Here is a 13,531-nt window from a genome sequence, read left to right on the forward strand (position 1 = left end):
GAGGTTTGTTTTATTTTGTAGGTTAGGTTAAGAGAGAACTATGTGAAAAGTGTCCTTTTTTTTTTATATAAAATCTTTATTATTTTCTGATTATAAAGTTACTGTGTGCTCATTATAGAAAGTCTGTAAAGTACAGAAAAGTATAAAGATGTAGAAAAGTTACACCACTCAAGGCAACCAGTGTATTTCCTTCTAATCATTTTTTCTGTGCATGTTTTAACCTGGTTGAGCTCATATATATATATAGTTTTACTTGTTCCCTGGTGACTCAGACGGTAAAGCGTCTGTCTACAATGCGGGAGGCCTGGGTTCGATCCCTGCGTCGGAAGATTCCCTGGAGAAGGAAATGGCAACCCACTCCAGTACTCTTGCCTAGAAAATCCCATGGACGGAGGAGCCTGGTGCAGACTACTGTCCATGGAGTCGCAAAGAGTCAGACACGACTGAGCAACTTCACTTCACTTACCTGTTCATGTAAAATAGTCACTCAACATGAGAAAAATTTCCTGTGCTATTAAAATCCTATTTTTTAGTAACTGAATTTGAATAGAAAGTGAATATATAGCAAAATTTACTGAACTGTTCTTCTATTACTGAATATTGACTGTGCTGTGCTCAGTCACGTCCATGTGGTCTCTTGTGACCCCGCTGGACTGCAGCCCACCAGACCTCTCTGTCCATGGAACCCCCCGGACAAGAATAATAGTGTCATTTAAATAGTATTATGAATTATCTCTGGTAAAATTCTGAAAAATTAGCTGCACTCAAAGTGAGAGAACTCTAGAGTTCAGAGCTTAAACTTAATCATGTTACAGTGATGCAAAGAATGGCTGCTGCAAATCTGTCAGTCTCTCATTTACAGTGATTGCTCCCTTTTATGCACCAGTGTTTTTTCTTAATTATATTGGTATACCAAAAGTTTCTGAAGTGGACCACGTGCTTCCATTTTCTTACAGAGATGAGTCAATAAAAGCATCCCCTTTTCTTGATGACCTGAAGTGATCAATATGAATATACATGATATTCTGCAATATATTCTCAGGGATTAGTGAACCATATGGAGTTCCTGGGGTTCCTTTGCTTCAGCAATGGGAGAAAGCTACAAGGCTAAGTGAATTCTTATATTTTTGTGTGTGCATGTGTGTGTATACTCTGGTCTCTTCTTCTCTCACTGAATGGCTATGCACTGTGAATTATGGCAGGTGTCAGCATGCTTGCTTCTCTCTGCACTCCACCCAAGCACACACACAAACCTCTTAATTTGCTGCTTCTAATCAGCTATGGCCTGGAAAACCAAAGAAATAAATTTTTAGAATTGTGGATGGATTAATATTAAAATGAACTTAGTACTATGGCTTGAAGGAATTCTACAGAGTAGGTACATGAGCTACAGTTGACTGAATTTGTTTTTAAAGAAATATATACACATGATCAAACAGAAACCAAATCAGCCTACAAGAAATCCTAGTTTCCAGAGTATAAAGTCTTTCCAATCTGATCAAGCACCTTTCCAATCTCATCTTTCAATTTTTACCACTTGCTCATTCCAGCCACACCAATCTCAGTTCATGCATTTATTTAACATTCATCTTTTATTCCTAATAAGCACTAACTCCAGCTATAAAGTCCTTCCTTCCCCTTTCTTTTTCTTTTTGCTAGAAAGGCATTATTCTAAAGGCATTATTCAAAATCTAGTTTAAACGTTAGGTTCTCTGAGAAAATGTCTCCTACTAAAACTTCTCTTCTGAGGTCCCTGTAATACTTCACTAACATATGCTTCTCCCATAGCAACTTGGATAGTATTTTACTGATTATGTCTCTGCCAGGAAAAGGAAAAGAATCTCAATCTCCTGCCACTGGGTGATGACAAGTCCTCATTCGTAGTAAATCATACATCTAATGTGTAACTATCCATCATCTTTCCATTCTTCCATATGTGTTCAGCAGCAAAGCTGCTAAGAACCATTTCATGCTCCTATGAGCATTCTATTTGCCACCACAGCACTCAACGATCTCAGCAACAAGCCTGTAACCCTGGCAAAAATATAATCAAACTCCAGTAAGAACACAAAATAGCTACCCCTGAGGCATTCAAACACAGTGACAAGACTATTAATCAGTACAGACCCATCCAACCATGGATTAATTCTCCAGTTATGTTATTTAGCACCTGCATGTATGGATGTGAAAGTTGGACTGTGAAGAAGGCTGAGGGCTGAAGAATTGATGCTTTTGAACTGTGGTATTGGAGAAGACTCTTGAGAGTCCCTTGGACTGCAAGGAGATTCAACCAGTCCATTCTGAAGATCAGCCCTGGGATTTCTTTGGAAGGAATGATGCTAAAGCGGAAACTCCAGTACTTTGGCCACCTCATGCGAAGACTTGACTCATTGGAAAAGACTCTGATGCTGGGAGGGATTGGGGGCAGGAGGAGAAGCGGACAACAGAGGATGAGATGGCTGGATGGCATCACTGACTTGATGGACGTTGAGTCTGAGTGAACTCCGGGAGTTGGTGATGGACAGGGAGGCCTGGCGTGCTGCGATTCATGGGGTTGCAAAGAGTCTGACACGACTAAGCGACTGATCTGATCTGATCACCCTTTACACCCTCACCTTTGCTAACTCTAATCATGCATGGATACCATGTTCTTGACTTCATCCTTTAAGTAAAAATCTTTCTTGGCTCTTCATCCTCCTTTTACTAAGTGGTGTAGATCTGCTACCCTCATCTTATGATTCCACTTTTTATCGCTCCTTATTTTGCAATACTGAGGTTTTGTGTGAATCAGATTTGGTAGCTCCAGTGCACAACATACACTTGAAATTTTAAACAAATAGACTGCTCCTTAAATATCACAGAGTTTATATAATTTCCCTCGTTTAGAACTCAGAAAAATATTTACTCAGATATGACATTATACATTATAGAAAGGTCAGGTTAGGTCTCCAGCAAGCCCACAAAGATCCATTTAACCTAATATGCATTAACACTAACTACCAAAGAGCCTAAGTTAGTAGGACTGTAACAAAACTTTAGGTGAAATTGTATATATAGTTCCCATATCAAGTCTAGAATTGAAAACTTGGTCACAGAGCTACTTATTTGTCAGCAAGTGGAGTAGTGATGCCCCTGCTACAAACCTTCAGTGGGGAAGGGACTCGTGGAGATGAACACTGGGGTAAAGGATAAGACTACCATCCTCCACCTAGGGGCTTAAAGCTCAGGACCCATACCTAGGGGAAATCGCCAAGTCCTCTCCAGTCCCAGTAGTGCTCCTGGCAGTGTTAAGGACATTAAAGACTTCTTCAAAGACTCAATTCTTTCCCCTCACCACCACTCAAACTTTACTGAAAACAAACAACAACAACCAAAACACCCCACACAACTGTTTCAACTGAAGCTGGCTTCATCATCACTTGAGTGAAATACATGACTAGACTATGCTGAGAGCATTTAATCCTAAGCACTGAGTACATGGGTCTGGTATCCCTGTTTGAGAAGAAAACACTATGAAAGACATAGAGACCTAGTGATGATGAAGTCTCTTATATGTGCACTCTCTCTCTCTGCTGCTTGTCTTTCAGTGGAATGAAGGATAAAAGCAGGTGACAGCAGAAAACTACGATGACTAGCCTTCTATGTCTTGGTTTCCTCCTACCCTTCTCTCCAAAATATCACCACTTGTCACTTGAGAAACTCAGCAACGTAGGAGCGGTCCAAAACAGCAATAGGCTGAAAGGGGAAAAGAGGGAAATTCCAGTTATCAGCAGTAGATAAAGATGACACATAGGAAAAGTTTAGCAGAGGAGTTATGGAGGGTAAGAAAAGGTGAGTATAAATAACGAGTACAAATATATAGAGACTATTATTTGCAGCAACAGGTGTTATTTGGGGAGGATTCCCAGGTGGCACAGTGGTAAAGAATCTACCTGCTAATGCAGGAGACACAAGAGATGCGGGTTTGATCTGTGGGCCGGGAAGATCCCCGGAGTAGGAAATAGCAACCCGCTCTTGTATTCTTGCCTGGAAAATCCCATGGACAGAGGAGTCTGGCAGGCTGCAGTCCATGGGGTCGCATGCAGCCCCTAGGTGGAAGAGTCAGTCACAACTGAGCACACACACACAAGTTCTGGAGGCTAAGACTCTAAACCTCTAAGAAATGTCATTCCGAATGACAAAACTCATTTTCAAGGAAAGTTAAAAGGTGAAGGGTCCCTCAGAGATTAGTCACACAGTTCTTAATTTTTTGTGCATCATAAACCCATTCAGGACTATGACAACAGTTGTACATCCCCCAAAGAAAAAAACAAAACACTTTGAGACTCATATACTTTCAGGGGCTTCACAGCGACACGCAAGCTCTTTAACAGGATGCTATCCAAACTTGGTTCCTCAATTTTTAGATGGACAAACAGAACCAGCGGGTATAAGTCACTTTCCAAGGGCATATATTAAGCGTCAGAGTTTATGCTGGGATTCAGATTTTTCAGCCTACACTGTATAACCTGTCATCAAGGCAGTCCTCTGCACCTCAGCTGCCTGCCGCATTCCAGAACTATGCCCCAGTGCTTGGAGACGCACTTCTTGATGCTGTGATAAAACTGCTGACCACACCCTCCTTCACAAATTAGAGCCTGTGGTCCATCTAATTTGATTCCTACACAATAGCCTACAGAAGCCCTGGGTCTCTACAGTCATCCTGTAAAAGCTGTGTAGCAGACTTTAGCCAAAGGAAGCGTCGTTTTTGTTCTAGTGATCCAAGTACATTCTAACTAATGATAAGTCTGAGTTGTTTCTGAGTATTCTTTGAATTTGAGAAACTCGACAAGGGAAGGAAGGTCCTTTTCATTAACACAGTTTCTTAGGCTGCTTCGTTCCTTGCAACCTGCCAGTTCAAGTTTCCCTCTATCCCAAACTAGACTACCTATCCTCTACTAATTTAATTCACTCTGGTTGCTCCCAAATTTATCCCTCTCTTTTAAACCTTAACCCTCAAGGCTATTTCTACCACTTGCTGAGGAGCACCAACATTTCCTTGCTTGCAAAAATCATTTCCCTTTTTATTCTCTATTCCCATTAGAGAAGTTTTAACACTTATTGTACACAATTCTATCATTGATACCTATAAAAAGTCCTACATAAATCCACTCCTTTACTCCCTAAATGTCCAATTTAGAAATCTTCTTATACCTGTTCCATCTTGTCAACATCCTCTTCCATCTCTCTTATTCTAATTACTCTCTTCCTCAGGTCACACTGGACCCTCCAAGGTACATGTTTGTCTCTTACTAACGTACTTTATAAGGAAGAGATAAACTGACTTATCTTACAATTAATTAGAAAACTTAGGGACCTCTGCTTTTTCAGACTTTCACAATACTGAATCAATTTCCCATTCTGTATCTAATTAATAACAATTTTTTGGAGAAACTCCTTTTTTAAAACTTGCTATTATCAATCTGTCCATCCATCCAACCATCCCCTCACTTGATTATTTTTTTATTGCCTACTAGGTGCTGCTGCTGCTGCTAAGTCGCTTCAGTTGTGTCCGACTCTATGTGACCCCAAAGACGGCAAAGCCTTTCCTCCCATGAAGCTCCACCGTCAAGGGCTCCTCTGCCCCTTAGGTTTCTAACACCTTTCTTTAGTTGTTGTTTTGCTTCAGTTTGCTCATATCAAAGTAATATTGTATGTCACTTAATCTGACACCATTCCTTACAGATCTTCCGTCTACCACCTAGAACAGCCTCTCCTGCCTAAAGAAATGCTGCACCACATCCACCACGCTGCTCAGATAAAAAACAAACAAATAAGAAAAACAGAATTACAGTGCTGAAAATATCTAGGAATCATCCAGTCGAATCTTTCATTTTCCAAATAAGGAAAGTGAGAACCAGAGAGATAAGCTGGCTTGCCAGAAAGTATCAGTGCTGTAACAAGGTACCAGTACCGGTGCTGTCTGTATCTTTAACTCAAGTCCAGTTTTATTTCACTATGTCACTTTACTATAATCTGGCTTTTCCTTTTTCTTCTTTTCTATATCTTAGTATCTTTTTTTTAACTAAAGAGTATACCTCCAGGGACACAGTCATTTAAACAAACACACACAAAAGTTTACGCAAAGAGGACATACGAATCACAGCATGACAAATTTTAAAGAGAAGGAGCCCTGGTGATAACAACCTAGACCAGTAATTGTCAAAAATGAGATTTAAAAATTAGAAACACAGATTTTTCTATCTATATGGCTACATAATATGTACCCTCCATATCTCACCTTTCCCCTCCCCCAGAAAACCATGGATCTATAGTTATTATTTTATTCATTTGTGCAGTTGTTGTTTTGTTGTTTAGTCACTAAGTCCTGCCGGACTCTTTGTGACCCCATGGACTGTAGCCTGCAATGCTCCTCTGTCCACGGGATTTCCCAGGCAAGAAAGAATACTGCAGTGGGTTGCCATTTCCTTCTCCTAGGGATATTTCTGACCAAGGGATCCAACCTGCGTTTCCTGCATTGGCAGGAGCGTTCTTTACCGCTCAGCCTGCAGAGTATGAGAAAGGGGATTAAGAACCTGTGACCTAATCTAACTAATTCATTTGTCTGATGAGAAATCTCCAGTCGAGAGAAAGGAAGGTATTTGCCCAAAGTAAGTAAATCAGCAATTTAAGAGCAGTTTTAAGACAAAGGTCTGTTTTTCACATTTGCGTGTTTTACACTGCTGATATAGGTTCAAAAAACAGTCTTCAGGACAGAGCTTTTCAGAGCACAGGAAACACAGCAAGCTTCCTAACTGCCCAGGTGCCCTTGGTTGGCTTGGTGTCTGGAAACAAATATGGTAGACACCTCTGATAAATCATCTCCTGGTTACCCAAAAATGCAAAAAAGAGATGCTTTCAGGCGTGTTTCTAAGGAAAGTCTCCTTAAAAGAGAGTTGAGATTCTGACTTTTGAGTTCGGAGGGGCATCAAACGCACCCAACACCCTCATTTTACAGATATGTAAGCCGTGCCACAGAGAGGGTAATGGAAATGGGCAAGGTCAGAGTGAGTCGGTGGACGAGGTAACACTAGAACTCCGGGCTCCCTATCCCCCGTTTGGCCGCCTCTCACAGATGTATTCACCGCCTCCTGCTCGGATAATCCCCTCAGTAAGCTGACTACTGGCTTTAATTCACAGGTTAAAACACTGACTTAACATTAAAATCGTGGAATTTGTGACGCCCAGAGTACGACGGGGTCCCAGAAGGTAGCCAGGCCAAAACTCCCATTTTGTTCAGGAAATCGAGATTCATAGAGAGTGCTATATGCCGGGATCTTGGGCAAAGTTCAGGCAAGGTGGCAAACGCCGCCACCAGGGCCTCGAAGACCAACCACTACAAACCCAATCTACTACAAACCCAATCCCGGCTTTTCGAGGAGCTCTAGGCCCGAAAAGGGCCGGAGACCGAGAGCCCAACCGGTCGAGGGCCCTAGAGCCCGATCCAGCCGCCTCCACCCGCTGTATGCACCCCGGGCTCTGTAGTTCGCCGCCCGCCCCATGCCCACCCGGCCGCCGCCTCACCTATGCCAGCCCTCCGTTTGTTGTACTGGTGAAGGGGGAGGGAGAAACGCGACAAACACTTCCCGCGGACCCCACCGCCGGGACACTTCCGCTTCCGCCGCCCCTCGGGCACTTCCGGAATGTTGGCATCCGGGGCTTGGCCCATTCCCTGTGCCCATGTTGGGTGTGAGGCTCGGGCGTCCAGGCCTGGCAGCCATGTTAAGCGTGGCTTTTGGGTAAACTCGCGGCAACTCCTTCATTCACGTGACAGCGTTACCACGCCCGAAGTGTGTAGCGTCTGCCGCCGGATAAATAGTCCAGGTTCTGCGGTTTGCTTCTAGGTGGCTTTGGTGCACTTTTCAGGGTTTCGCGTTTTTCGGTTGCAAAGTAGCTAAATTCCGGTAGAGACTTTTTCCCAAAACTTACTTACCTGAAAAACAGAAAAACTTTTTTTGGCGAGGGTGAGGTGGGGTAAAAACGTCAATGTTAAGTCTGCTTTTCTCTACATTTGGGACGTTGTGTATGTACGTACTTTACAGTATTTTATAGTTTCCAAAGGATTTCCTCATCATTGTCTAATTAAACACTCGCCACGACCGTGACGTATTGGTAGGAGTTAATTTGACCCGTTTTTTTCCTTACAAAAACTACTTTCAGAGAGGGTGTGGACTGAAAAAAAAGAAAACAAACCAAAAAAAAAAAAAAAACCCACAGCCTAGAATTAGGGAATTACTTTTTATTCAGCGCACTGGCTGAGGACTTAAGCTGTGGAGATGGCCTCTCAGATGTCTGCGAGTGACTGTTGTGAAGAGGTAAGGCATGCAGATGTGTAGGCGAGTTTGAAAAAGAAAAAAAGCAGGTAGTTGAACGTGAAAATATTACTTCTCGTTAAAGAAACAAAATGTCAAATAAATGAATTTAGCTCTTTTTTATGTATGAGGTAATATGTGAATCTGGGCTTTATGAAGTCATTCTCTTGATATGTACCTTAGGTTTCTAGGGTCTATAATCCTGTTTTTCTCCGAACTGAATCTCAGTAGGATGCACCTTCAGGCACAGCTGCAGTGACTGATGGCTCCATGACCGCAACAGTCTTTAACCGAAATGACACGAACCATTGTATGTCTGCAGAGATAACTGCGCAGTGTCACACAGCTAGACTGAAACCAAATTTTTTTACCTTCCAAATGCCTTGCCCCTAAATATGGGTGACCCTTGATCAACTCTGGGGTTAGGGGTCAAAAATTTGAGTATAAGTTTACAGTAGGCCTTCCCTACTGCAGTCTACATCTGTGGGTTCAAGCAACCACAGAGTGAGTACTCATTCTGTGACATTGAGATGTCAACTCTAAGCTTCGGGTTTGTTAGGAAAAAAGGGATGTCGTTATGGTAAGTACATACAAAACCACCGCAGAATTTAGTGGCTAACCATAATTTGTTAGGATTCTGGGAGTTGACTGGGTTCAGTTGGGCAGTTGTAAATTGGGGTTACATGCATTTGATGTTAAATGTCGGCTGAGACTTTTCACTGCAAATTCAAATGAAAGTTGCATCATGGACAATTTAGTCTGCAAGCCCTCTAGGGCCTCAGCTTAAACTATCTGTCAGAGTACCTACACGTGCTTTATCCTTTTGGTTTGGATTTCTCACAGCAGAGCGCTGGGTTATGATAGCGAGCACTCAGAAATAGAGTAGAAAGTGAGCTGTTCCAAGCAGTACAGGAGGAAACTCAAGGACAGGACTTCAAATGATTCAGCCTTGGGAGTCCCAGAAGTCATTTCTGTCACATTCTGTTGGTCAAGGAAGCCACCCAGATTCAAAATGAGAAGGGTAAGATTCCACCTCTTAATTTAATGAGTAGCAAAAGATTGAGGGTCCATCTTTAACTGTTTTTTGGTGGGGGAGAGAGATGTAGATTTTATTAGCACAGGCTTCAAATAGGAAGGCTAGTAGCCCCACCAGTACAGTCTTGAGGGTGTACCTTAGTGATTCCTTACATGATTTATTTTTAATTGTAAAATATACATGGCTTCCCTGGTGACTGAGTGGTAAAGAATGCACCAGCCAATGCGGGAGTCACAGGTTCCACCCCTGGATCTGGAAGATCCCTTAGGGAAGTAAATGGCAACCCACTCTAATATTCTTGCCTGGGAAATCCTATGGACAGAGGAACCTGGTGGGCTCCATTCAGTCCATGGGGTCCCCAGAGTCAGACACGACTCAGGAACTAGATCACCACCACCAAAATATATGTAAAAAAATTTAGTATTTTTAACCAATTTTGAGTGTACAGTGGCATTAATTCATTGGCATTAAGACTATTTACATTGTTATGTGACTACATCACCATCCACCACCAGATTTTTTTCATCTTCCCTTCCATATATCCTAAACAATTCCCACCTGCTGCAGCCCAGCCCCTGGCAACCACCATTCTACTCTCTCTCTGTACCCATGTAAGTAGGCTCATACAGTATGTCCTTTTTGTTTGTTTTTTTCCACTTAGCATAATATTTTCAAGGTTCAGCTATGCTGCAGCATGTGTCAGATTTTTTTTCCTTTTTAAGACTGAGTTATATTACATTGTATGCATATATCATATTTTGCTTGTTCATTCATCCATCAACTGACATTTGGATTGCTTCCCACATGTCTGTTGTAAATAGACATTGTGAATAATTCTTCAATGATTATTAGTGTGCAGGTGTCTTTTCTTTCTTTCCATTATTTTGATATATATCCCAAAGTGGGATGGTTATATCATATGGAAATTCCATTTTTAATTTTTCCATAGTAGTTACACCATTTTACATTCTCAGCAACAGTGCACAAGGGTTCCAATTTCTCAACGGCCTTTCTTTCTTTTTTTTTTTTGTGAGATAATGTTCGTAATCCACTAAGAAGAGTGCCTCAGTTCAGTTCAGTCGCACAGTCATGTCCAACTCTTTGTGACCCCATGAATCGCAGCATGACAGGCCTCCCTGTCCATCACCAACTCCTGGAGTTCACCCAAACTCATGTGCATCGAGTCGGTGATGCCATCCAGCCATCTCATCCTCTGTCGTCCCCTTTTCCTCCTGCCCCCAATCCCTCCCAGTATCAGAGTCTTTTCCAATGAGTCAACTCTTTGTGTGAGGTGGCCAAAGTACTGGAGTTTCAGCTTTAGCATCATTCTTCCAAAGAACACCCAGGACCGATCTCCTTCAGAATGGACTGGTTGGATCTCCTTGCAGTCCAAGGGACTCTCAAGAGTCTTCTCCAACACCACAGTTCAAAAGCATCAATTTTTTGGCACTCAGCTTTCTTCACAGTCCAACTCTCACATCCATATATGACCACTGGAAAAACCATAGCCTTGACTAGACGAACCTTTGTTGGCAAAGAAATGTCTCTGCTTTTCAATATATTATCTAGGTTGGTCATAACTTTCCTGCCAAGGAGTAAGCGTCTTTTAATTTCATGGCTGCAGTCACCATCTGCAGTGATTTTGGAGCCCAAAAAGATAAAGTCTGACACTGTTTCCACTGTTTCCCCATCTATTTCTCATGAAGTGATGGGACCAGATGCCATGATCTTCGTTTTCTGAATGTTGAGCTTTAAGCCAACTTTTTCACTCTCCACTTTCACTTTCATCAAGAGGCTTTTTAGTTCCTCTTCACTTTCTGCCATAAGGGTGGTGTCATCTGCATATCTGAGGTTATTGATATTTCTCCTGGCAATCTTGATTCCAGCTTGTGCTTCTTCCAGCCCAGCATTTCTCATGATGTACTCTGCATATAAGTTAAATAAGCACATAGCAAATATTATGAAAAAGTTAGCTGTTACTATTTGATTGTTCAGAGGCTCTTCTTTTCCCTTTTTTCTCAGCAGTGTTTGAAGTTTCAAGGACTGAATTCTATGCATGTGGTTTTTCTGAAGTTCACTTTCAAAGCATCTTAAAATTTTCCAAGTTACATAAGGAAATACTGTGAAAGGATGTTGTAAGTAGGTGTATGCTTAGTGAATTGCACTATCAAAACCAAACACAAGGTGGTAGATTAGGCGTGTGCACATGCGGACACACACACATACACAAAAGGAGAAAAGAAAAAGTTTCATGGGTAGCTTTTATAAACATAAGGCCTGCTACTGCTGCTAAGTCGCTTCAGTCGTGTCTGACTCTGTGCGACCCCATGGACTGCAGCCTACCAGGCTTCTCCATCCCTGGGATTCTCCAGGCAAGAACACTGGAGTGGGTTGCCATTTCCTTCTCCAATGCATGAAAGTGGAAAGTGAAAGTGAAGTCGCTCAGTCATGTCTGACTCTTAGCGACCCCGTGGACTGCAACCTACCAGGCTCCTCCATCCATGGGATTTTCCGGGCAACAGAACTGGAGTGGGGTGCCATTGCCTTCTCCCAACATGAGGCCTAAGTGAGCATAAATAAATAAGGCTGTTTATTTCATTTTTAATTTGGACCATACTGTTCAAGGTTACATCTCAAGAAAGTGAATAGATTTAGAAACTTCAGAAACTCAAAAAGTTTACTTTAAGTAATAAGTCTTACTGTGTTTTCCCTGTCAACTGCATTGAGTGCTGATCTTTTAGCCAGCTCTCTAGAGATGTGAGAGTAAAGAAGATATTTTTTATAAAAAGAGATATTTGAAATGCCAAGAACTATTTACCATGAGCCAGCATTTACTAAAAGGCTGTGTGGGGCCTGAGAATATGTTAGACTGTTAGGGCTGCAGAGATGACTATGTAGCAGTTTCTGCTCCTAAGCAATCTGGGAGACATCTACAAAGAACACTTAAGTGAAGTTTGGGAACCCCTGGCCCAGTGGAATGTCAGGATACCCGAGCAGTACAGAGAACAGAGTCCAGGCTCTGTGCAGCTGTGCTTGAAATAGTAATTACAAACACCCAGTTCAGCTCACTTTTCCTTCCCCCACAAGCTTGTGTCACTACTTCTTTTTTTTTTTTAATTTTATTTTATTTTTAAACTTTACATAATTGTATTAGTTTTGCCAAATATCAAAATGAATCTGCCACAGGTATACATGTGTTCCCCATCCTGAACCCTCCTCCCTCCTCCCTCCCCATACCATCCCTCTGGGTCGTCCCAGTGCACTAGCCCCAAGCATCCAGTATCGTGCATCGAACCTGGACTGGCTTCTCGTTTCATACATGATATTTTACATGTTTCAATGCCATTCTCCCAAATCTTCCCAACCACTCCCTCTCCCATAGAGTCCAAACTACTTCTTAATTAGGTCTCTCTGTCTCATCATCCTGGCTCTAGTATCTCACTTGCAAATTCTTAATGTTTTGTTTTTTCATTGTTTAATCTCAATGTCTCTCTACCAGTCATTTTAAATACATCATTATGTTTAATCCCTATGAATTCTGTGAGGTAAGTGTTGTTTACCCCATCTTACAGGTAACGTAACTCAGGTTCAGAGAGGTTAAGTATTTTGCTAAAGTTCACACAGCTAGCAAATAAAGAGAATCACTGTGAAATTTTAGCTATCTTACTTCAAAATCCATATTCCTCCTGTGCAGTCTTGTAATTTTTCCTCCAAATAACAATCTGATTAATTTTCTTAAAGCACACAAGGAATGTGTCAATGGCTCATTTTTTCTTAAACTTTAAACCTTAAAGCATACATTTATTTCTTGTTGATCGGAATTCCAAGGCCCAGTATGCCTTGGTTGCAGTCTAGCATTTCAATCTCCTTTTGCTGCATATAGGACACACGGGAATCAGTTTCCCCTCACATACTCTATGACTCTCCTGACCTTGACTAAATGAGCAAGTTGCCCCCCGATTAGTAGAAGGTGAATTAACCTCATTCAGCTGTCACAAGGAAAGAAATGAAAAGTGCTGAAGGACTGGGCCCACCCAAATGAGCCTCATACTGGGATGGAAACTGATGGTCCTTACATTCCAAAAGTAACAGGTAGAAAGCAGGTGTAGTTTTTGAACGCTGGTTGTATTTTGAATCTGACATG

The 13,531-nt window shown here is 41.9% G+C and overlaps 1 protein-coding gene across 12 annotated transcripts in view; it reads right to left on the minus strand.

Moving 5' to 3' along the window:
* The window catches only part of FBXO38 (F-box protein 38), a 65,202-nt gene extending 57,455 nt beyond the window's left edge, over nt 1-7,747 (minus strand). For 4 of the 12 annotated variants that reach the window (XM_027546028.1, XM_027546033.1, XM_027546029.1 and 1 more), the window contains exon 1: nt 7,564-7,659. The gene's annotated coding sequence lies outside the window, so the exon portion shown is untranslated. Of the gene's footprint in view, nt 1-3,529; nt 3,736-7,563 lie in introns of all 12 variants that reach the window. The other 8 variants (XM_027546037.1, XM_027546027.1, XM_027546036.1 and 5 more) reach the window with 6 other exon arrangements.
* Between the last annotated feature and the right edge of the window lie 5,784 nt (nt 7,748-13,531).

The sequence above is a fragment of the Bos indicus x Bos taurus genome, chromosome 7 (genome assembly GCF_003369695.1).
Source record: "Bos indicus x Bos taurus breed Angus x Brahman F1 hybrid chromosome 7, Bos_hybrid_MaternalHap_v2.0, whole genome shotgun sequence".
In the NCBI taxonomy this organism is placed as follows: Eukaryota; Metazoa; Chordata; class Mammalia; order Artiodactyla; family Bovidae; genus Bos; species Bos indicus x Bos taurus.